The sequence below is a fragment of the Somniosus microcephalus genome, chromosome 19, assembly GCF_052327205.1.
Source record: "Somniosus microcephalus isolate GS21.2 chromosome 19, FLI_Smic_1.0, whole genome shotgun sequence".
Classification (NCBI taxonomy): domain Eukaryota; kingdom Metazoa; phylum Chordata; class Chondrichthyes; order Squaliformes; family Somniosidae; genus Somniosus; species Somniosus microcephalus.
This window is the reverse complement of record NC_141005.1, coordinates 26,092,834-26,114,041: the sequence shown is the minus strand read 5'-3', so window position 1 is coordinate 26,114,041 and position 21,208 is coordinate 26,092,834. Positions and strand designations below refer to the sequence as shown.

General features: G+C 45.2%; 1 pseudogene across 1 annotated transcript; it reads left to right on the top strand.

Moving 5' to 3' along the window:
* Window positions 1-2,051: 2,051 nt before the first annotated feature.
* LOC147104235 (2'-5'-oligoadenylate synthase 1-like) lies at window positions 2,052-17,503 on the top strand (annotated as a pseudogene). The gene is made up of 6 exons (XR_015072291.1): window positions 2,052-2,256; window positions 4,667-4,967; window positions 6,773-6,948; window positions 10,584-10,834; window positions 11,881-12,013; window positions 14,599-17,503. The product of XR_015072291.1 is annotated as a 2'-5'-oligoadenylate synthase 1-like (transcript).
* The last annotated feature ends 3,705 nt before the right edge of the window (window positions 17,504-21,208 follow it).

The window sequence follows — 21,208 nt, the reverse complement described above, 5'->3', positions numbered from 1 at the left end:
CAAGTACTGATCCTTGCGGCACCCCACTAGTTACAGCCTGCCAACCTGAAAATGACCTGCTTATCCCCACTCTCTGTTTTCTGTCTGTTAACCAATCCTCTATCCATGCAAATATATTACCCCTAACCCCATGAGCCCACAAAATAGTAAAATAAAGGGGCTATAGATGGAAATATAGATCCAGATAATCAAATACTGTAAGGAACACTATGGCTGCAGTCCTCCTTTGAAGGTGGGCATGTCATCAGTGCAGTGGGAGGGATTCAGACTTTATAGTTAGATGCTTTCCAAACAATTCCCTTTGGGATTAGATAGGAATTTCAGAGATATGTCTGCTTGGCGGTTTCTCCTGCAGGACCACGCTGTAATGTCAGCCCAGATTACAAACTCAAGACCCTAGAGGAGGAGGGGAAGAAAACTTGAGGTGTGGGAAGGAAGAAAGCTACAATAATATTTTCCATTAACTCATGACCAGCGCCAGTGTCATGTTGAAATTTACAGACTGCTCAGGCAACTGGAGGAATAAAACCGAAAGCAAAGAGCCAAGTTCTGAGGAAATGGAAACAGCTTTGGCGTTGACATGAAAGCAGCTACAAAGCGATCATTGAACAAATATAAACTTTGGACTGGTTGTGGATGCAAATCAGTGATGTGTATAACATTTCATTGTTAGAAAGTTTTAACAATTGTGTCTTACTATTTTTGGAATATTTGAAGGAGGGGTCAGCAGCTGGTTTCTAAGGAGGCTGTTGTCACACTGTTCTGGAGTATTTTAAACCAACACTCGACACAAGGTTTTAGATCGATAGTCAAGTTGTCTTTATTGCACCGGTGGGGAACCAGTCTGCTCTGTCTTAGCCAGACCTTTCCAAATTGGTACAGCAAACACTACATTTTTATACATTACAATACACATGTCAAAATTAATTCCTGCCACCTGATTGGACCTTGGCCCGCATGCATCTTCACTGATTGGTTGCCTATGCCGTGTTACATTAAAGTACCACCTTTATTACCTGAAAAGTATATATCAAGCTGTTGTTGCACCTATGACCTCTGTTTATGCCAAATGGGTCTCATACTTCTGGTTCATTGACCTCTTTTCCTGCCCCTCTCGGCCTCTTTTACTTCCAACTCATTGTTTTATTTTCCTGCCAGAACAGAACTTACATCCTCTTAGGCCTCTTATGGTTCCATGTCCGGCTATGTTATCTCCACTGCCAATTCAGCAACTTAGAAAAAGATGGTCTTTATTACACCATTCAGTGAAACTGCCAGCGATGTCAGTTTAACTCTTTCCCCACTGCACACACCAACCTCACCTGTTTGAAAGCTGGTACGATGGAAGTTTGCAGCACTGAACCCAGGAGGTAGGACGATTTCATTAAAAATAATCTGGAGCCGGATAAATTTAACGTTGAAGCGAGGAACGCCCGAGCCCTCGGCAAGGTTTGTGCCGGACTCCTCCATGCTCCTTGACACTGCATTAAGCTTTCTGGCAGGCCTGCCAATGCACCAAGCATTTCATTGTGCATTCCCATCAACGTTCTTCTGTAGGCTACCCCATCCGAGTCCTCACCCGAGTGCTCTGCAGCAGAACTCCTGTGCGACCTTGCCCTCCGTGGAACTGGCAGCAGCGCTACCCTTTCCCTCTGTCCTGGTTGTAGCCCACTCGTGCCCAGTGACTCACCATGTGCAGATCCTGCCTCTAAGCTACCCTCTAAAGTCCGTGCAGTGCCAGTATCTGAGCTGGTGGCTGTGAGTGTTAGAGAGAGTGACGGTGTCTCTTCTTCATCATCACTCTCCTCTCCCTCTTCTTCTTGCACCACTGGCTGGCCAGGTTGGATTTCTTGGGTCTCTGAAATGAAGGAAGAAAGCTACAATTATAGTTTCCATTAACTTGTGACCAGCGCCAGTGTCATGTTGCAATTTACAGACTGCTCTGGCAACTGGAGTAATGAAACCGAAAGATAAGAGTCAAGTTTCTGAGGAAATGGAAACGAGATATTTGAAGGTGGGGTTAGCAGCCGGTTTATAAGAGGGTGTTGTCACTCCAACCTCACTTCAGTGAAAGCTGGAACGATGGAGTTATTATACACAACTAACCCCAGGAGGTTGGAGGATTTCATTAAAACTAACCTGGAGCCGAATGAATTTAACATTGAAGTGCGGAACGCCGTACACAGGATCTGTGAATTTTTAAGGAATCGGTGTTTTATCAAACAACCCGAGATCAAAGTAATCAAAGCCTTTAAAGTAAGTTATTTTAGTTTTAATGGAGAATAGTTAATAATAAATTACTATTTAAACTATCAGATACCTTCCCTTATTTATGAATGGAGGTGTTTTCTGATGTGATTGCTCATTTTTAATTATTTTGGGTGGGAGGGTAAGCTGTGAGGAGGATGTCGTGAAACTCCAGTACGATTTGGTCAGGTTGGGCGATTGGGCAGATGCATGGCAGATGCAGTATAATGTGGATAAATGCGAGGTTATCCACTTTGGTGCCAAAAACAGGAAGGCAGATTATTATCTAAACGGCAATAGATTGGGAAAAGGGGAAGTGCAACGAGGCCTGGGGGTCCTTGTGCACCAGCCGCTGAAGGTAAGCATGCAGGTGCAGCAGGCAGTTAAGAAGGCAAATGGTATGCTGGCCTTCATAGCGAGAGGATTCGAGTACAGGAGCAAGGATGTCTTGCTGCAGTTGTACAGGGCCTTGGTGAGACCACACCTTGAGTATTGTGTGCAGTTTTGGTCACCTTACCTGAGAAAGGACGTTCTTGCCATGGAGGGAGTGCAGCGAAGATTCACTAGGCTGATACCTGGGATGGCAGGAATGACGTACGAGGAGAGATTGTGTCGATTGGGCTTATACTCACTGGAGTTTAGAAGATTGAGAGGGGATCTCATCGAAACCTATACAATTCTGTCAGGTCTGGACAGACTAGATGCAGAAAGGATGTTTCTGATGGCCGGGAGTCCAGAACCAGGAGTCATAGTCAAAGGATAAGGGGTAAGCCATTTAGGACAGAAATGAGGAGGAATTTCTTCACCCAGAGAGTGGTGAACCTGTGGAATTCTCTGCCACAGAGGGCGGTGGAGGCCAGTTCATTAAATATATTCAAGAAAGAGTTGGATATGTTTCTTGAGGCTAAAGGGATCAAGGGATATGGGGAGAAGGCAGGGACAGGGTACTGAATTTGGATGATCAGCCATGATCTCATTGAATGGCGGAGCAGGCTCGAAGGGCCGAATGGCCTACTCCTGCTCCTATCTTCTATGTTTCTATGTTTCTATGTTTCTATATTACGTTTCCTGTTTTCTGCGCTTGGCTCCTCCTCTCCGGACGGTGCAGACTAATCGTGGGACCAGCTGCCTGCAGTGCCTCACCCAAATTAACGGGGCTGGGTGGGATCGCCAAAATTTCCTGCAAATTCTGGCCTTAAAACGGTTCCTAAAAATCTCGGCCAATTGGGGATGCTTTACCTAAAAGGAGAGAATGTTTTTGATCTGCTTGTTTTAAAGTTTCAGTGGTTTTAGATGTACCTCTCTTAAAGAGAAAGTTCACTTTAAATCTGCTCCTCTTAAAGATCGGCATTTAGAAGCAATTTTCTCGAAGTACAGTGTGCTTTAAATCTGCTCCTCTCATAATCAGCATGCTTTTGTTTCTTTAAAGGGCCAGCATGCTTTGAAAGTATTTTGTTAATCAAAAGCAATATTGTACTTTGTGTTATTTAAAATACAAATTTCAGGTTATTTATCGATAAAATATACTTAACCATTTGGGAAAGGATGTGAGTATTGCTCCCTCAATACACTCCCCTCTCACCTCACCATCCCTCCCAATGCTGCCTCCATTCATCCTATCTCCAGTCAGCTGCAATGAAGAAACAACATAGTGAGTCTGTCACATAAACTCTTGTGGAAGGGATGGAGGAGAGAGTACACCACAGCTCGGTGATAGTTAGTGGCTTCTCACTGATTGGTGTCTGTTCCCTTTGGCAAAAGGTCACCATGACAAGTATCAAGAGCCCTAGTTTGCATCGTGTGATTTTATTCTCATGCTTAAACAGTATGTTGTTTGGCAGATCCTGACTTGGCATTGGCTCCGTCAGTGCCTAATATGGGAAATGCAAGGAATTAAGCCAACCCCCCAAAAAATCCCCAAATATGGCAACATCACTCATTTGAAAACAGATGCAGGTGTTAAAAGTGACCACAACACTCCAGACAAGAATTCAACTATCAGCCCATGGATTCCGCTCCTGCTCACTTTCCAGTCACCCTTACTGGAAAGCCTGCACGTGTATTCCTCCAGTGAGGACAAGATTGGGCTGTGATGCTCCACACAGTTGAATAGCCTACTGACACATGCGGTCGAAGATCACACATGAAGAATGGCCACTTAGGGGAATTGAGGAAGTGCTCGTGGAACTGTGTCCCATCAAGAGTCAGCGTCTTAAGACAAAGAGGAAAGAAAATGGCAACAAAAAATTGTATCAATGCTAATTCAGAGCCCAAAGCAACGATACAGATATTGTCTCTATGACTGTTCAAGACTGAAGAGAATCAATGCGGTCATTTTTTTGTGCAAGATTTCTTGAATGGTTAAGTTCACCAGTAGCTGAAATAGTCAGAAATAATTGTCTGTTCTTCCTCTCCTCAGGGCGGGTCATCAGGGAAAGGAACAGCTTTAAGAAATGGCTCAGATGCGGATCTGGTCGTCTTCCTCAGCTGTTTCAAGAGTTTCCAGGAGCAGAGAGACACCAGGCATGAAATTCTTGAGGGAATTCGAGAAGTACTGGAAACGTGCTGATCAAGCATTGCATATGAGATCCGTGATATCAGTATCACTATAATACAAAACAGCGGCATCCCACCAAAATCGATGAGCTTCGCACTGAAATCGAAGAAGAAGAGTTCAGACATTGTGGAGTTCGATGTTTTGCCAGCCTTTGATGCATTAAGTAAGAATTGATATCCATGTTATAAGACACCTGCCCTTATCATTAAAGCTCAAATTTAATTTAAATTCTTCCATGAGCCTCTGCTACTCATCACGAAAGACGGGACGAGGGTGGACCTTATCCGCTTTGCTCCATCACATGTCCCGTTCCTAGTTAAGATGATGCAACGATTGAGTGCCATATTTAGTTATTGCTAAGGAAGAATGTTACAATGCACTTTGAGTGAATCAGGTGCAATAGCCTGTCAGACACATGGCGACCCTTCGCAGGAGAAGTAATGAGGGATATTAGCTTAAGTTTTTTGATTGGCATTATTTTAACACTGGCATGTACCCAGTTTGGTATTAAAATGATGCTGATGGGAAGTCTAGGCTACTAATTCTGAAAGTAAATCTAACCAGTAATCAGACGATGCGAATATTCAAGACTGAGATCGTTGGATTTTTGGGCACTAAGTGAATCGAGGGATATGGGGATAGGGCGGGAAAGTGGGGTGGATGTCGAAGTTTAGCCGTAATCTTATTGAACAGCGCGACGGGTCATATGACCTACTCCTGCTCCTATTTCTTATATTGGCCCAGTAATTCGGGTCCCAACGCGTGAGTAAGCATCGTGTACTCACGCGTGGGCCCGATGGAAGTGCCGGTTTTCAGCATGCACAGCGCATGCGTGGAAAACCGGCATTTCCTTTCCTCTGAACCAAGGGGTTCAGAGGTGGAACGCGTGCGCACAGGAGTCTGCGCGTGCGCGCTGAAATTCCTTTTTTTTACAGGGTTGCCCGTGCGATAAGGCCTCCAGTTTTTACGCGAGAAAAAAGCAGACGTAAGTACTTAGTTTTAAAAGGTAAGTGGTCTATTAATTAAAGTTAGAAATTTTTTTCCACAGGTTTATTATTTTTAAAGACTTTACAGTAAGGTAAGTGTATTTTTAGACCTAATTTTAAAAAAAATTATTTTTTTCAAAAATTTGAACAATTGTTTAAATTAGTTACCTTTGCCCTCCGTTTCTAGAGAAAGTGATTCAGTTCCTTGGCCACTAAAAGTGCTGTGGTACTTTTCCCAGCTGATCATTCTTCATACCAAGACAAGAATGTCAACAGCCTATTTGGCCATGGAGAGCGGGGGAACAAAACCCGGTTTACATCTGATGACCACACACGGTCCACTTTCCAGAAGGGGTCTCTGGGACGTGATCAGGAGTCAAAAACCTGCAACATTTTGTTTCTCTTCCCAACCCAGAGACTCTGAGCTCTTCTGTAGTAACCCACTGCGGCCCATGCTGAGATCAGCACTGAAATCTGGGACTTTCTTGCTCCAATTGGCTCAAGTACTACAGCACTCTTACTTAGTGGCTTTAACATTAGCTGTCATATTAGATTACCTTAATGCTCACCATACGTCATTGATATCGAACATAATCAAGGGCTATCAGCAAGCAAATACTTTCCAACAGGGAAGGAGGAAAGGTTAGAGAATGAGTTGGTCCTCTTGCAGACACACTTGTTCGCTGCCAGATCTAAAGCAGCATTAGCAGATACTTTGGATCTGGTCAACTGTGGAAATGGAACAAGATCTATAGACATCTAATTGGGAGTTGGAGGAGAGAGAGAGAGACCTCCCGGGACACCGAGAGGAATGTGAGAAACTTTCATGAGATTAAGTAAATGGGGGTCATCCACTAAAATGCAGGTATACATGGTCTATTTGATTGATGGGCTAAATTAACTGTTCTCGCTAAGTACTTGTCTTCAAAACTACTTGGAGCCACAGTAAGCTGTTGCTCATTAATCATTTTATTTCTTGCAGTGGGAGCGGACAGTGCAAACGAAGCCCATCTCAAACTAATCAATTTTGTGAGCGCAAATGAAGATCCACATGGGGAATTTTCTGCCTGCTTTACTGAGCTTCAGAGAAAATTTGTGAAGCGGCATCCTTCAAAAGTCAAAGACTTGATTCGCCTGCTGAAATATTGGTACAAACAGGTGAGTGACTGGGGAACAGGGCAATTGTTAATCCTTGGAGGACTATGGGAGGATTCGGGTCAGTATTTGGAATCATTGAAGGTTCTTGTTTCTCCTCTGCTGGAATCTGGCTTTGCTCAAAACTGTTGGAAGGAATGTGGAGGAAGGGGAGAGCTCCTGTACATCTTCTGGCTTAGGCTGAACACAGGTTATACCAGATCCTGATCAAAGAAATTAAAGACTAATTTCCTGATCCCATGCTCTGTGGAGGAGCTATGTTCAAAGGGAGTAGAGGTCAGAGATCGAGCCGCAATCCTTTGATCTGCACCTCCTGCGAACATATCCAAATTTGCCGATGATGCAAAGATAGGCGGCATTGTAGGCAGTGTAGATGAAAGTATAAAATTACAGAGATATTGATAGATGAAGTGAATGGGCAAAACTATGGCAAATGGATTTCAATGCAGGCAAATGTCAGGCCCTCCACTTTTGACCTAAAAGGGTACTTTCTAAATGGTGAAAAGCTAAAAACAGTGGAGGTATTAAGAGGCTTGTGGGTGGCAGGGGGCGGGGTCCAGATAGTTAGATAGATAATTGAAATGTCATGAACAGCTACAGAAAGAATCAAAAAGGCTAATGGAATGCTGGTCTTTATATCCAGAGGACTAGAATACAAGGGGGTAGAAGTTATGCTACAGCTATATAAAGCCCTGGTTAGACCACAGCTGGAGTACTGTGAGCAGTTCTGGGCACCACACCTTAGGAAGGATATATTGTCCTTGGAGGGAGTGCAGCGTAGGTTTACCAGAATGATACCTAGAGTCCAGGGGTTAAATAAGGGGGCATAGTCTAAAAATTCAGGAGTGAAATCAGGAAACACCTCTACACACACAGGGTGGTAGAAGTTTGGAAACCTCTTTCTCAAATGGCAATTGATGCTAGTTCAAGTGTTCATTTTAAACCTGAGATTGATAGATTTTTGTTAACCAAAGGCATTAAGGGACAAGGGCCAAAGGCAGGTCTGTGAAGTAAGGTCGCAGATCAGCCACGATCTCACTGAACGGCGGAACAGGCTTGAGGGGCTGAATGGCCTACTCCTGTTCCTATATTCCCATTGGGAGCGAGGACCAGGGATTTTATCCTTAAATCTTTTACAGTTCACCCAGTCCCTCAACATTGTGTCGTGGAATGAGTGACCTTCTTGGTTTCTTTGAACCTGCACATGGCAAGTTTGATCAGTCTCCTCCTATTCTGAGCCAAAAGCTGCATCCAATCTTCCATTGCCCGCGGACTCCAGCATTCACCACAGAAGAAAATCAAACTAAAGATAATTCTCTCTGACCCCGAACGATCAGTCCTCAGCAAAGGCCTGAACTTCATCCCCTTACGCCCCCACCTCAATGAATTTTGAGTTCGGCAAGATGTTGAGCTCTTTTTCCACCACCTTCGTCTCTGTGCCCACTTCTTTGGCCAGGAGTCTTCCCCACACATGGCTGACCCTTTCTCCCGCTTTCAGAATTGTCATTCTACCTGGACCCCTTCCTTTGGCGTCTTACCCTCTCTAGATCTTTTCATTGCAAACTGCCGGCGTGACATCGACCGTCTCCATTTCTCTGCTCCCCTCACTCACTCCAACCTACCTCCCTCTGAACTTGCAGCACTCTGTTCTCTCCGATCCAACTGCGACATTGTCATTAAACCTGCTGACAAGGGTGGTGCTGTTGTTGTTTGACGAACCGACCTCTACCTAGCGGAAGCTGAACGCCAACTCTCCAACACCTCCTCCTACCTTTCGATTAGGCACTCTACAGCCCTCTGGACTTAACATAGAGTTCAACAATTTCAGATCATAACCCGGCCCCTATCATATATATTTTTTATCCACACTTTTTGTTTGTGCCTTCTGTTCTTCTCTCCTACATGGCAGCTGTCTTCCATTCTGCCAGCGCAATTCACCCTTCATCTAGAACCATCCTTTGTTTCTTAACCTGTCCCATTACCATCTCCTCTTGCCTTGAATATCTCTTAATGTCTCTTTACTTCTCCTGTCTTCCATCCTATCACAGACCTTCCCTTTTGTTCTTTCATCCTCTCCCCCATTTCCCAGCCCCTACACTTGCTTAAAAATCTCTTCCATTTCCTGCTCTTTTTCAGTTCTGAAGAAAGTTCATCGACCTGAAACGTTAACTCTGTTTCTCTCTTCACAGATGCTGCCTGACCTGCTGAGTATCTCCAGCATTTTCTGTTTTTATTTCAGATCTCCAGCACCTGCAGTATTTTCTTTTTGTAAAAGATAATTAATTGTTGAAAGATCAATTGAAAAATGATGGGTTATAAATTGGTCCACCTTGTGCTTGTTTTCCGGGTGGGAAATAGGGGCAAAGTGATCAATTTCACCAGGCCATGCCCTGCATCCCAAGGACGCCTGAAATAGGTCCGACCCCATAATGTCCTCCGGCAATTTTCAGCTGTCCTGGACAGCAGCCTTAAACAGATGTTAAGACACCTTGAATAAACTCCTGTTTAAGGACCTTTAGTGCAATTGGTCGGTGCTGAACGGAGCAGCCATCGGGCCTGTTCCCCTCAGTTGTTTGGTGCTACTTGCAGCCTCAATGTAAATACATTTTTTTGACACTTCTCTTTACGTAGAGCCAGGGAGCAGGAGTGCTCCTCCCAGCTCCACAGCACTGCTGGGGACTCTGGCCAGCCCATCGCCCCCACCCTTCCCCGTTCTCCTGCCCCTCCCCCAGGACCTACCTGATGGCTGTTGCTGGAGAGGCAGCAGGCCCAACTGCATCCTCGTGGAACCCGCGAGCTGCCATTCGATGCCAGATTGACATCCGCCGCTTGCCGGCAATATGTTGATAAGGCCCGAGGCCAAATTTCGATTGTGTCTCCGCTCCGGTTTCTGGCACACACTCCCAGCATGCTGCCTATTTCAGGCCAGAAGATGGGCCGACGCAAATTTCTACCCCAGTGTTTTTCAGGTGAGATGTTAAACTAAAGCCCTGTCTGCCCTCTCAGGTGCACGTCATAGATCCCAAGGGACTATTTGAGAAAGTGCAAGGAGTTCTGGCCAACATTTAACCCTCAACCAACACCACCAAAAACAAGTTATTTAGTCATTTATCACATTACTGTTTGTTGGATCTTGCTGTGTGCAAATTGCCTGCTGCGTTTCCCTACATTACAACAGCAACTACACTTCAAAATACTTAATATCTGGGAAGCTCTTTAGAGTATCGTAAGGTTGTGAAAGGTGTGATATAAATCCAAGTTCTTTCTTTCTTTGGAATCCTGGCACTCCAACAAACTGTTCTATAGGTTCATGTCTGCAATTTCCACACGGAGAGTTTCTGTTCTCGGCCTTACAGTTGTGGGGGGATGATGAGCAGAGATTATGGATTTTGTCCGATGGAAGGAGAAGAAGTTGGAATGAGGGCCACTCTGGGCTGATCTTGTGGTCTTCTTGGGGGATGCTTAAATGGCAGCATTGGTCTGCGTATAGCCCCAGCCTGTACTCTCAGGGAAGTTGTGTGGTCTCGGAAGAATAATAAAGCTTAAATATATAGAAACAAAAATACAGGACGGGGAGGACTGGAGAATACTTTTAATATTACATTTGTGTATTTATATTTGTGATCAATTTTCTCTAGTATGTCAAGCCACGGAGATCTGAGCTGGGAGCTGGAGTGCGCCTGCCTGCTCAGTATGCAGTGGAGCTGCTGACTATTTACGCCTGGGAGAAAGGCAGTGGGCAGGAGAGATTTGTCATGGCTGAAGGGTTCCGGACAGTCCTTGAACTGATCTGCAGATATCAGGAGCTGTGCATCTACTGGACCGAGTACTATGATGTCAATAATAAAGTCATTGCAGAATTTTTAATACAGAAACTCCGTGCCAACAGGTAAAATCTTCAACCGCGTTTGAAACTAGACTAATTATAACTGCTCCAGTATTTTTAGTTTATATTAACCTCCTTCTGACCTGCTGTACAGACGGGTACAATGAAAAGAACTGGCATTAATATCAAGATGCCCCAAAGCACTTCACAGCCTCCTCAATAATAAACCATCTGTTCGGACACCTTTCTTGACCTCCCTCCATTGACTCCTCCAATGCCAAGTGTAAGGACCTCATAGAGCTTTCCATCTCCAACTGCCTTCTCCTCTACCTGACCTTCCCCAAGTTTTCACCTCATCCAGCTCCTACTCCATGTGACTCAACTTCTCCGGGTTAGCTCTCACTAGACTCATCTAATACATGAAGCCTATCTCCTACTCACCATAACCAGCTCCACCCAACCTACTCCTAAACACAAATCTATCTTCCTTTGGTACACTGCTTGCTGACCTTATTAACGGATCAGATGAATTGACATTGTTTCCCGACTTTTCAAAAGTGCCATAATCACCCCCTCAGAAATTCCACCCCTGAGCCCTTGCCGTATCTATTTACCAACCCAACTCTTGCCTCCCATTCCATTCTAAGGTCCTCAAACATATTGTCACCACACAGCCCTGCATTCACTCTTGCACCAGTTCCTATTTGAATCCCTTCAATCCTGCTTCCATTAGGTCAAGTCGCGGCCGCCTCTCCCCTTTAACTACCGACCCTTGAGGCTAGCGCTGACTCCGCCCGCGGCAGCCTCACAGGACGCAGCCGAATTTCTGCCGCAGGGCGGTAAGGGGACGCAACGGGGCGGTAAGAGGTCGCCTCGCACGGCGATGATAGCATTGCCGGAGACGTGGCGGACTGGGGCTGTACTGGCAGTGGCGCAGCGCTATCGGGTAGCACCTCAGCAATGCCACCGAGTTTTGCAGGAGGCGTTTTTTCCCCCCCGGAGGCACTAACGTCGGCTGCAAAGGAGCTGAATTTCGTCCCAAATGTTATTTTGCCAGCAAATCCAGCCCCACGCTTAATAATCGTTGCTTGTACGGTTTTATTTTTCAGACCAATAATTCTTGATCCAGCTGATCCGACAGGAAATGTGGCTTCATCGACTGGATGGCCCGTGATGGTAAATGAGGCCTCGGAATGCCTGAGCATGCCATGTTTCTTTGGCGTCCAAGCATGGGATGTCCAGGTAAAATGGTTTTAATAAATGATGAAGTTTTGATCCGAGGGAATGTAGATTGTAGAGATTGTAGAAATTGTGATGTTAGATCCAGGAGTTCCTTCTGTCTAGAATGGATTTGAGCTCAGGTCACAAAGGTGAATGGACATTGTTCTCATTATTTACCTCAATCCTCAATTGGAACTTTTATTTTTTTTATCGGGGCTGGTAATGATAGCCCAGCTTTCAAGTATTAAAGATATATGAAAAGCCACACTAATCAGAAACTCCCCAGGTTCAATCCTCAGTCCATACTGAGTTTGCTGATCTCAGCTGGATGACTGTGGAGTGTGACAATTGGCCTCAGCACCCCTACATGGAGGTGGGAAGGAATCAGCTGAGATTCCCACTGACCATATATTATATGTGTGTGGACATTGGATAAGTACAGGATCAGACTGGTTGAATGCTCAAACAACACTAACTGTCCAAGCTCACACATGAAGATTGGCCATAGCAACATAGGAGCAGGAGTAGGCCATTTAGCCCCTCGAGCCTGTTCCACCATTCAATGAGATCATGGCTGATCTATGACCTAACCCCATTTACCCGCCTTTGCCCCATCTCCCTTACTACCTTTGCTAAACAAAAATTTATCAATCTCAGATTTAAAATTAACAACTGATCTAGCATCAATTGCCGTTTGTTAAAGAGAGTTCCCAACTTTTACCACCCTTTGTGTGTAGAAGTGTTTCCTAATTTCACTCCTGAAAGGTCTGGCTCTAATGTTTAGACTATTCCCCCTAGTCCCAGAATCCCCAACCAGTGGAAGTAGTTTCTCTCTATCTGCCCTATCTGTTCCCTTTAATATCTTGGAAAATTTTGATCAAATCACCCCTTAACCTTTTAAATTCCAGGGAATACAACCCTAATTTGTGTAATCTCTCCTCCTAATTTAACCCCTCAACTCCGGGTAACATTCTAGTAAAGGTACGCTACAAGCCCTCCAAGGACAATATATCTTTCCTAAGGTGTGGTGCCCAGAACTGCTCACAGTACTCCAGCTCTGGTCTAACCAGGGCTTTATATAGCTGCAGCATAACTTCTACCCCCTTGTATTCTAGTCCTCTGGATATAAAGGCCAATATCCCATTAGCCTTTTTGATTATTTTCTGTACCTGTTCTTGACATTTTAATGATCCATGTACCTGGAACCCCCCCAAGTCTCTTTGGACCTCCACTGTTTTCAGCTTTTCACCATTTAGAAAGTACCCTGTTCTATCCTTTTTAGGTCCAAAGTGGATGACCTGACATTTGCCTACTTGAAATTCATTTGCCACAGTTTTTGCCCATTCACTTAATCTCCCAATATCTCTTTGTAATTCTATGCTTTCATCTACATTGCCTACAATGCCGCTTATCTTTGTGTCTTCGGCAAATTTGGATATGTGTCTTTCTATCCCATCATCTAAGTTGTTAATAAATACAGTGAACAGTTGAGGCTCCAAAATAGATCCCTGCGGTACTCCACTAGTCACATCTTGTCAATTGGAGTACCTGCCTATTATGCCTACTCTCTGTCTCCTGCCGCTCAGCCAATTTCCTAACCAGGTCAATAATTTGCCTTCAATTCCATGAGCTTCAACCTTAGTTAACAGTTTCTTATGAGGGACTTTATCAAATGTCTTCTGGAAGTCCATATAAATAACATCAATAGACATTCCCCTGTCCACTACTTTAGTCGCCTCTACAAAAAATTCATCAGGTGTGACCTACCTTTCACAAATCCATGCTGGCTCTCTGATCAGCTGAAAATTTTCAAGTCACCCTATCCTTAATTATAGACACTGGTAATTTCCTGACAACAGATGTTCAGCTAACTAGTCTATAATTCCTTGGTTTCCCGCTCTCACCATTCTTAAATAGCGGAGTGACATGCGCAATTTTCCATTCTAAAGGAACGGTTGCTGAATCGAGAGAACTTTGGAAGATTATAATTACGGCGTCTGCAATGTGCTCACCTACTTCCTTTAAAACCCTGGGATCGAAACCATCTGGTCCTGGGGATTTGTCACTCTTTGGTGCCATTATTTTCTTCATTACTGTTATTTTGCTTACATCAATTTTGTTGAGTCCCTTTCCCTGATTCAATATTACTTTCTTTGGGATTTCCGGCATGCTATCCTCTTCCTCTGTCAAAAAAAAATGTTTCCTACCCAACCTGCCACCGAACGTGCCCGCTGACCCCTCGAAAAATTCCCCCCTTAGTCGCTGTTTCACGTTTCTCCTTTTCAAACACTATGTTGAACTCGATCATGTTATGATGGTATTTGATATAATGTCCACGCACCATTAAGCTGTTTACTTAATCTGGCTCATTACTCCTTACTAAATCAATATGGCAGAAGGTATGGTTCTAGGACGCTTGTGTGAGGGACTGGAGCGTAGCTATCACCCCAGCAAGAACCAATCAGAAGAGGACAGGAAGACAATTAGGGAAATATATTTATCAGAGTATTTATAAAAAAGGACATAACTGACTGTGTGCGTCTTTCCCAGCCCCCAAAATAAAAGAAGTACATCATTTTATCTCTTGTGTGTTTTTCTTGTCGCAGCCAGTGAAGGAGTTTGCAATCACTGTGATTGGCCTGGATGGGTCCCCGTTACACCTGAATGCCAACATTTACAACAACATCTCAAAGATCAAACAGGAAATCCAGCAAGACAGGAAAATCCCAGCTCACCAGCAGCGCCTGATGTTTAATGAAATCATTCTGATTGACGGCAACACCTTGTTGGATTCCGGAATATTCTTTGATGCAAAGCTCCACCTACTCCTGACAAACACAATGGAGATATTTGTCAAGAATTTAGGTAATGGGCATAACCTGACAATTAATGTATTGCCAACTGATGAGGTTTCTAGTCTGAAAAATAAAGTTGAATCTTTGGAGCGCCTTCGGTCAGCCCAGTACTACCTGACCTTTCAGTCGAAGCCACTAGAAGATGGACACACACTGAAATACTACGGCATTAAGCCTGGTTCTACCATCAACATCAACTTGCGTCTGCGTGGTGGCAGGAAGATTCAGCTTCTTAATGCGGAGCATCAGAATTAAACAGTTTGAAAATTAATAGCAATACTAATGATTTTAAATTGAATTTTGATATTACATCATATCAACAAGATTGAATTAGAATTACTTATAACTGCTTTGTGACAGATAAGATCTGCTTAATGCATTTGAACCTTTCCACTGATCTGCCTGAATCTGAAAATACCTATAATTTAAATTGAATTCCTGTGTAGAATGAGATAACACATTTGTAACAGAGTAAGGCTCAAGTGTGGGTGATTCTGTGCATTGTGAAACATGTCTGTTAGAGTATCAGTCATTGAAAGAATGGTACTTAGAGTAGAATATATTTACCCTCAACCCTCCAGAGATCTTTGCACATTTTGCCCTTTTATTTGTTTTTGTTAGACTGTGGTCCCACCACCCGCTCCTCCAGGTCCGTCGGTGTGACCAGCATCATCTGCCTGGGAATTGGGGTCAGTCTGTGATTTGGACGGCTCCTGTCTGCTCTGTCAGTGCACATTGAAGATGGCGGCCACTGGCCTGTTGGCAGGAGCGCTACTCTGCTCAAAATTAACTGAATAACAATCGTTTACATTTATTTTACATTTTGTAGCGGTAGGAATTCTGTTAGCAACTGCAGCAGTGAGTAAATAAAACTCCTTTAAAGTTCGGTAGATTTATTAGCCTGGCTTTGCTCATTCGTAGATCATGCATTCCTTGGCTGTAATTATCTTTTATGAATATTTTACAAATTTGTTTATTAAGATACAGTGAGTAGATTATTTGTCAATTAAATTGTATGTATTACAATAACCATAGTATCATAGAGTCATACAGCACAGAAGGAGGCCATTCAGCCCATCGTATCTGTACCACCTCTTCCATGCCTGGATGGACTGCAAGTAAAGGGTTTCACCCACCAGCCAATCCTTCTCACCTTTAACCTTCAATACAAACAAAAAGCAAAATACTGCAGATGCTGGAAATCTGAAAAAGCACAGAAAATGCTGGGAACGCTCAGCGGGTCAGGCAGCATCCGGGGAGAGATCAGACAAGTGTTTGTTTTGGTTTCAGACCTTCTGTGAAAATTGGAAGTTATGACTGTTGTGGTGAAATAAAATTAATTAAATCCGCACACTAGTCTGTAAATGGTAAAATAGCCAAGCAGTTTATTTAAAACACAAGAACACAAAATTATTCAACAGTACAATACAGACAGTCCGCGGAGGTACCTATGGGCTGATCAGGGAGACAGCTTAGAGCCCCGCAGCTCGTTCCTGGCTGTCCCTCCAATTGTCTTTGGTCTGCGGTATTTAAGCATACAAAAACCGTGGCAGGCTCTAAAGCCCGCGTGCAGATTTGCTAATTGGCTGATTCCCTATCTCGCATCACATAATGACCTTTCGCCTATGTTGTTGAAAAATAAATTCACTCGAGTCTGTCTTAAAGTAAAAGTGAAAGTACACAGTTTATTAACAGAACGTTCTGGGAGAAGGTCATAGACCCCGCGGTCTAGTGACAACCTTCTCGTTCTCTCTTGGTTGGTACAGCTTTTTATTCTATTTTCATTCAATCACATTGTATTACAATAATCACCTGATCACATATGGCTTACTTGTTCTTTTCAGTATTAGTCATGCTTGTGGTTAAAAGTTAGTTACATCTTACTATGCCTTTGGTCAAATTCCCATGACCCCTATATTCTGCTGTGTCTACAATTTTAGCTAAAGCAGCACATTTCTTATCGCTTAACACACACATTCTGTCTTGTCCCACAGCTGCATCTTATCTTTGTTTTTCACATAAGAAAGTAGCACTTTTCAGTCTGTCCTTTGTTTAGTTTTGCCTTTTTACGTAAGTCAATTTTTATTGTGATATTTCTTATCGCCACCTGGTTTCTTTTAGTTCTCGTTCATCTTCACATGACCCCACTCCTTTGTTCTGATTTTAATTCTGCTGGTGGCTGTCTGAATTCTGAGAGGATTCATTTTAACCCCTTCAGCCTATATTTATTGTCAACCTGTTGTTTTATTTTGTGACCCTTAGTAAAACCACATATCTGCATTTCTGTCTAACTGTTCCCCGTGTGGTTTTACTTAACCCTAGGTTCCATTGCTTGTGGTTGGTGCTTCTGTACCTGTTTTATCTAATCTTGCAAAAGCTTCAAGACCTTGCGGTCAACATGTCTGAACTGTCTCCGCTGTTGTCTCGTGTGCAAGCTGCATTGTTAACCCCTTAATTCCTGAAGGGTGCCAATGCTTTACTTCTGAGCCATTTGCAAAGCCTCTATATTTCTGGCTGTTGTTGCGAAGCAGAAATGCCTTGACTACTTATTCTTACCCATGAAGCTATGCTTCTACTAAGTGTGATTTCTAAAAATCCACTTCAATGACCAATGAGCAACATTTAAAAAGGAACAGAGCATGGGAAGGGGGGGGGGGGGGAAACACACACAGGAAAAGAAATAGAATGATCTGCAAACTGCTTACGTGGAAAACAGGAGATGGTTAAATGGCAGAAGTGATAATCGGATGAGACAATAGGAGGCATAATGAGAACAATCAAAGAAATGAAAGACATAGGGACACGGAGAGTGTGTGGATAGTTTAACATGGGGGGGGGCGGGAGAGAATGAGGCAGGTAGAAAGGGAAGCAGAAAAAATTGGCAAAGTAAAGGTAGAAGCAGGTTGTCACCAAGGTGTAGACCACCTTGTCAGCAAAGTATTCTGATGGACCCCAGCCCAAGCACCAACCTGCTCCTTCCTCCTATCCACAGAAATGCTAATGCATCCCTTCCCACAGTGTCAGCACTTCCTGTCGAAGAGTCAGTGGGAGCTATATTTATGGTCCAAAGTTATTAAAGTTAACGTTCAGGCCAGAGGGCTACATAGTGCCTAGTAGAAAGATAAGATGCTATTCCTCGAGCTTCATTGGAACAGTGTAGAGGGGTGAAAACAGAGAGCTATTGGACCCCTCAGTTGGATTACACACATTGAACTGATTTGATAATCATCCAGTGTCCCCGGTGTCTGATCCCCAAATCTATATTCATTGACTATTGCTTCCCATTGACAAGGGTGGAATTTGAACCCAGCTGTGATTTGGTTGGTGTGTATATTTCATGCTAATGTACACGTTCATTCTGTTGTCACTAGTTCCATTGTCAATATGGTTTTGTAACAATTAATCATTTTCATTGAAATTTCAATAAAATCTGTGATTCTGTACAGTGTCTTCACATCCTTTACATTTTCACAGTAAAACACTGTCACTTATTGGAACCCCCATGGTGTCAGAGTTAAGGACGGATATTGAAGGTCAAGTGGCCTGGACTCTACCCCTTACTTGGGAGGTGATCAAAGCAGCTGGAAGATTGGGGGAGGGGGTGGGGGACAGGACAACGCCCCTGTCCACAGGCTGGTGGGCGTCCAGGTTTTTAGGTGCATGGGAAGGTGAGCACCAAAGATATCCCCAACATTGTAAATGATGTGACCTCCTATTGACCTCACAAACTGCGGCGGGATCAGCAGGCACGATCCTGGCACATCTGCCAGCCTTGTAGCCCATGGGATTTCAGGGTCACTGTTGTGTTCTGAATACTGTTCTTTGTTAAATAAAGGGCCTGATAATAACTCAGAGCCAGGAAAAGAGCAAAGTGGGGGGAGGAGGATTTTTGGAGGGGAAACCCAGAAGTTATTTTTCCCGCAGGTCCCGCCAGGTTTTTAATTTTTCAACAGGTTTCCCACCCGACAACCAGCTAGATTGACAGGCTGTCTGTCGGTCTGGAAAACAGCTGGGGAGCAGAGGTCAGGTAAGTCCGACAGTGCGGGGGTGGGGTGGGGGAAATCGAACATCGCAGGGATGGGGGCAGTTGTAAATGGGGGGGGGTGGAGCATGGGCCGATTGTGGGGTTCCCATCGCGCTGTAGGAAATGGTAAATTCCTGACGAAAATACTGAGAGCGAGTCAATCAGATAACCAAATTATGTTTAATGCAAACTGGTGGAAGTAACATTCAAAAACGCAGGAGAACTAAACAACAGGTGTTTGCTTAAGGCTGGCTCCACAAGGACTGAGAGGGGAGGCTCCTCAGTCCGACATCATGACGTCATCACGTTTCCCGCCGTTGGGAACATCACGTGACCCACGTGGTGACATCATCGCGTTTGGTCTTAACCCTTTAGAGACCGCGCTGTTAACATGCAGCAAACGAATACAGATACCGATTCACTCTGTTAAAGGCAATTATGTACATCCATATAAGAGTCCCTTGGTGGCTCTGCCACATGCGCCCCTCCAGAATTGTCTTTAACAATGGAAGTCAATCGAAGAGGAGGTCGGACAAGCCTGTTCGAACGACTCCTATATTCCCGGAGAGGAACGTGCTGGGCAGTTGATGAACTGGCAGGTGCAATGATCCGGTCGGGCGTGGTAGCAGCGGGCAGTCGACCACGACGCGGTGGCTGTGCAGTTTCGACTGGCTGTTCGAAGTCCAGGTGCGCGGGCTTGAGGCGGTCAACTGAAATGTGGTCGGGTTTGCCACCGATGTCGACCAAAAAACTCTTGGCACCTCCCCGCAATACTCGGAAAGGGCCCGTATAAGGAGGCTTGAGTGGACTGCGATGGGCATCGTGACGAACAAAAACGAACTTGGCCCGCATTAGCTCCATTGGAATGTGGGAGGCCGGAAAACCGTGATGTGACGTTGGAATTGGCTGGAAAACTTGGGCTGCTTCCCGGTGGGCGTCTAGTTGGTTGGCTGTGGACCACGGCTTCGTTGGTGACGGCAGGAACTCGCCTGGCACCCGAAGTGTCTGGCCGTACACCAGTTCCGCGGCAGATGACTGCAGGTCTTCTTTTGGTGCCGTACGCAAACCAAGCATAACCCAAGGCAGCCTGTCTACCCATGCGGTGCCCTGGAGGCTGGCTCTTAGCGACGCCTTCAACGACTGATGAAAGCGCTCACATAACCCGTTGGCCTGCGGGTGGTAGGCCGTGGTGCGATGGAGCTTGGTGCCCAAGCCTAAGGCTACAGCATTCCAAAGTTTGGACGAGAATTGTGGACCGCGGTCGGACGAAATATCCGATGGGATGCCGAACCGTGCCACCCACGAGGAAATAAAAGCCCTGGCGACATCTGCGAAGGTAGTGGACGTCAGAGGAACCGCCTCTGGCCATCTCGTAGTGCGGTCAACCATGGTCAGGAGGTGAGTGAAACCTTGTGACGGTGGAAGTGGCCCAACGAGGTCGACGTTGACGTGGTCGAAACAGCGTTCCGGCACTTCGAAGGTGGCCAAGGGGGCTTTAACATGACGTTGCACTTTGGCTCTTTGGCAAACGACTTACGCATCCCTCTCCAGACGAATTTGGATGCCAGTAACTTTTGAGACGCCTTCACACCAGGATGTGAAAGTCCGTGTATGGCGTCAAAGACTTTCCGACGCCAGGAAACTGGAACGATCGGGCGGGGATCCCCCAAGGAGACGTCGCAGAGCAAGGAGGTGCCCGCCGAGTGGAAATGCACATCCGTTGGCTGGAGGCAGGAGGAGTCGGTATGAAATGCTTGAGTTTCCAGGTCGGCTGCTTGGTCGGCAGCCATGTGTGAATAATCTATTCCCAGCTGGATGGCCTGGACGGTCGCACGCGAGAGGCAATCGGCCACCACGTTGTCCTTGCCGGCCACATGACGGATGTCTGTGGTGAACTCTGAAATAAAGGTGAGTTACCGCTGCTGCCGAGCCGACCACGGTTCGGTAGTCTTGGCCATAGCAAACGTCAGCGGTTTGTGGTCCACAAATGCGGTGAAGTGGCGCCCTTCCAATAGAAAACGAAAATGGCGGATAGCCAGAAACAGCGGCAACAACTCCCTGTCGAACGTGCTGTACTTGCGCTTGTTACGGCGCAGTTGGCGACTAAAAAACGGCAGTGGCTGCCACGCGCCGTTGACCCACTGCTCTTGCACGGCTCCTATTGCATAATCAGAAGTGTCGGTCGTAAGAGCGATGGTGGCTCCAGGCAATGGGTGTGCCAACATCGTTGTGTTTGTGAGAACGGCCTTCGTGTCTCCGAAGGTGCAATCCATCTCAGGCATCCAAACCCCGGTTCCTTTCCCGGCTTTCCTCTGAGGGCCTCGTAGAGTGGTTGCA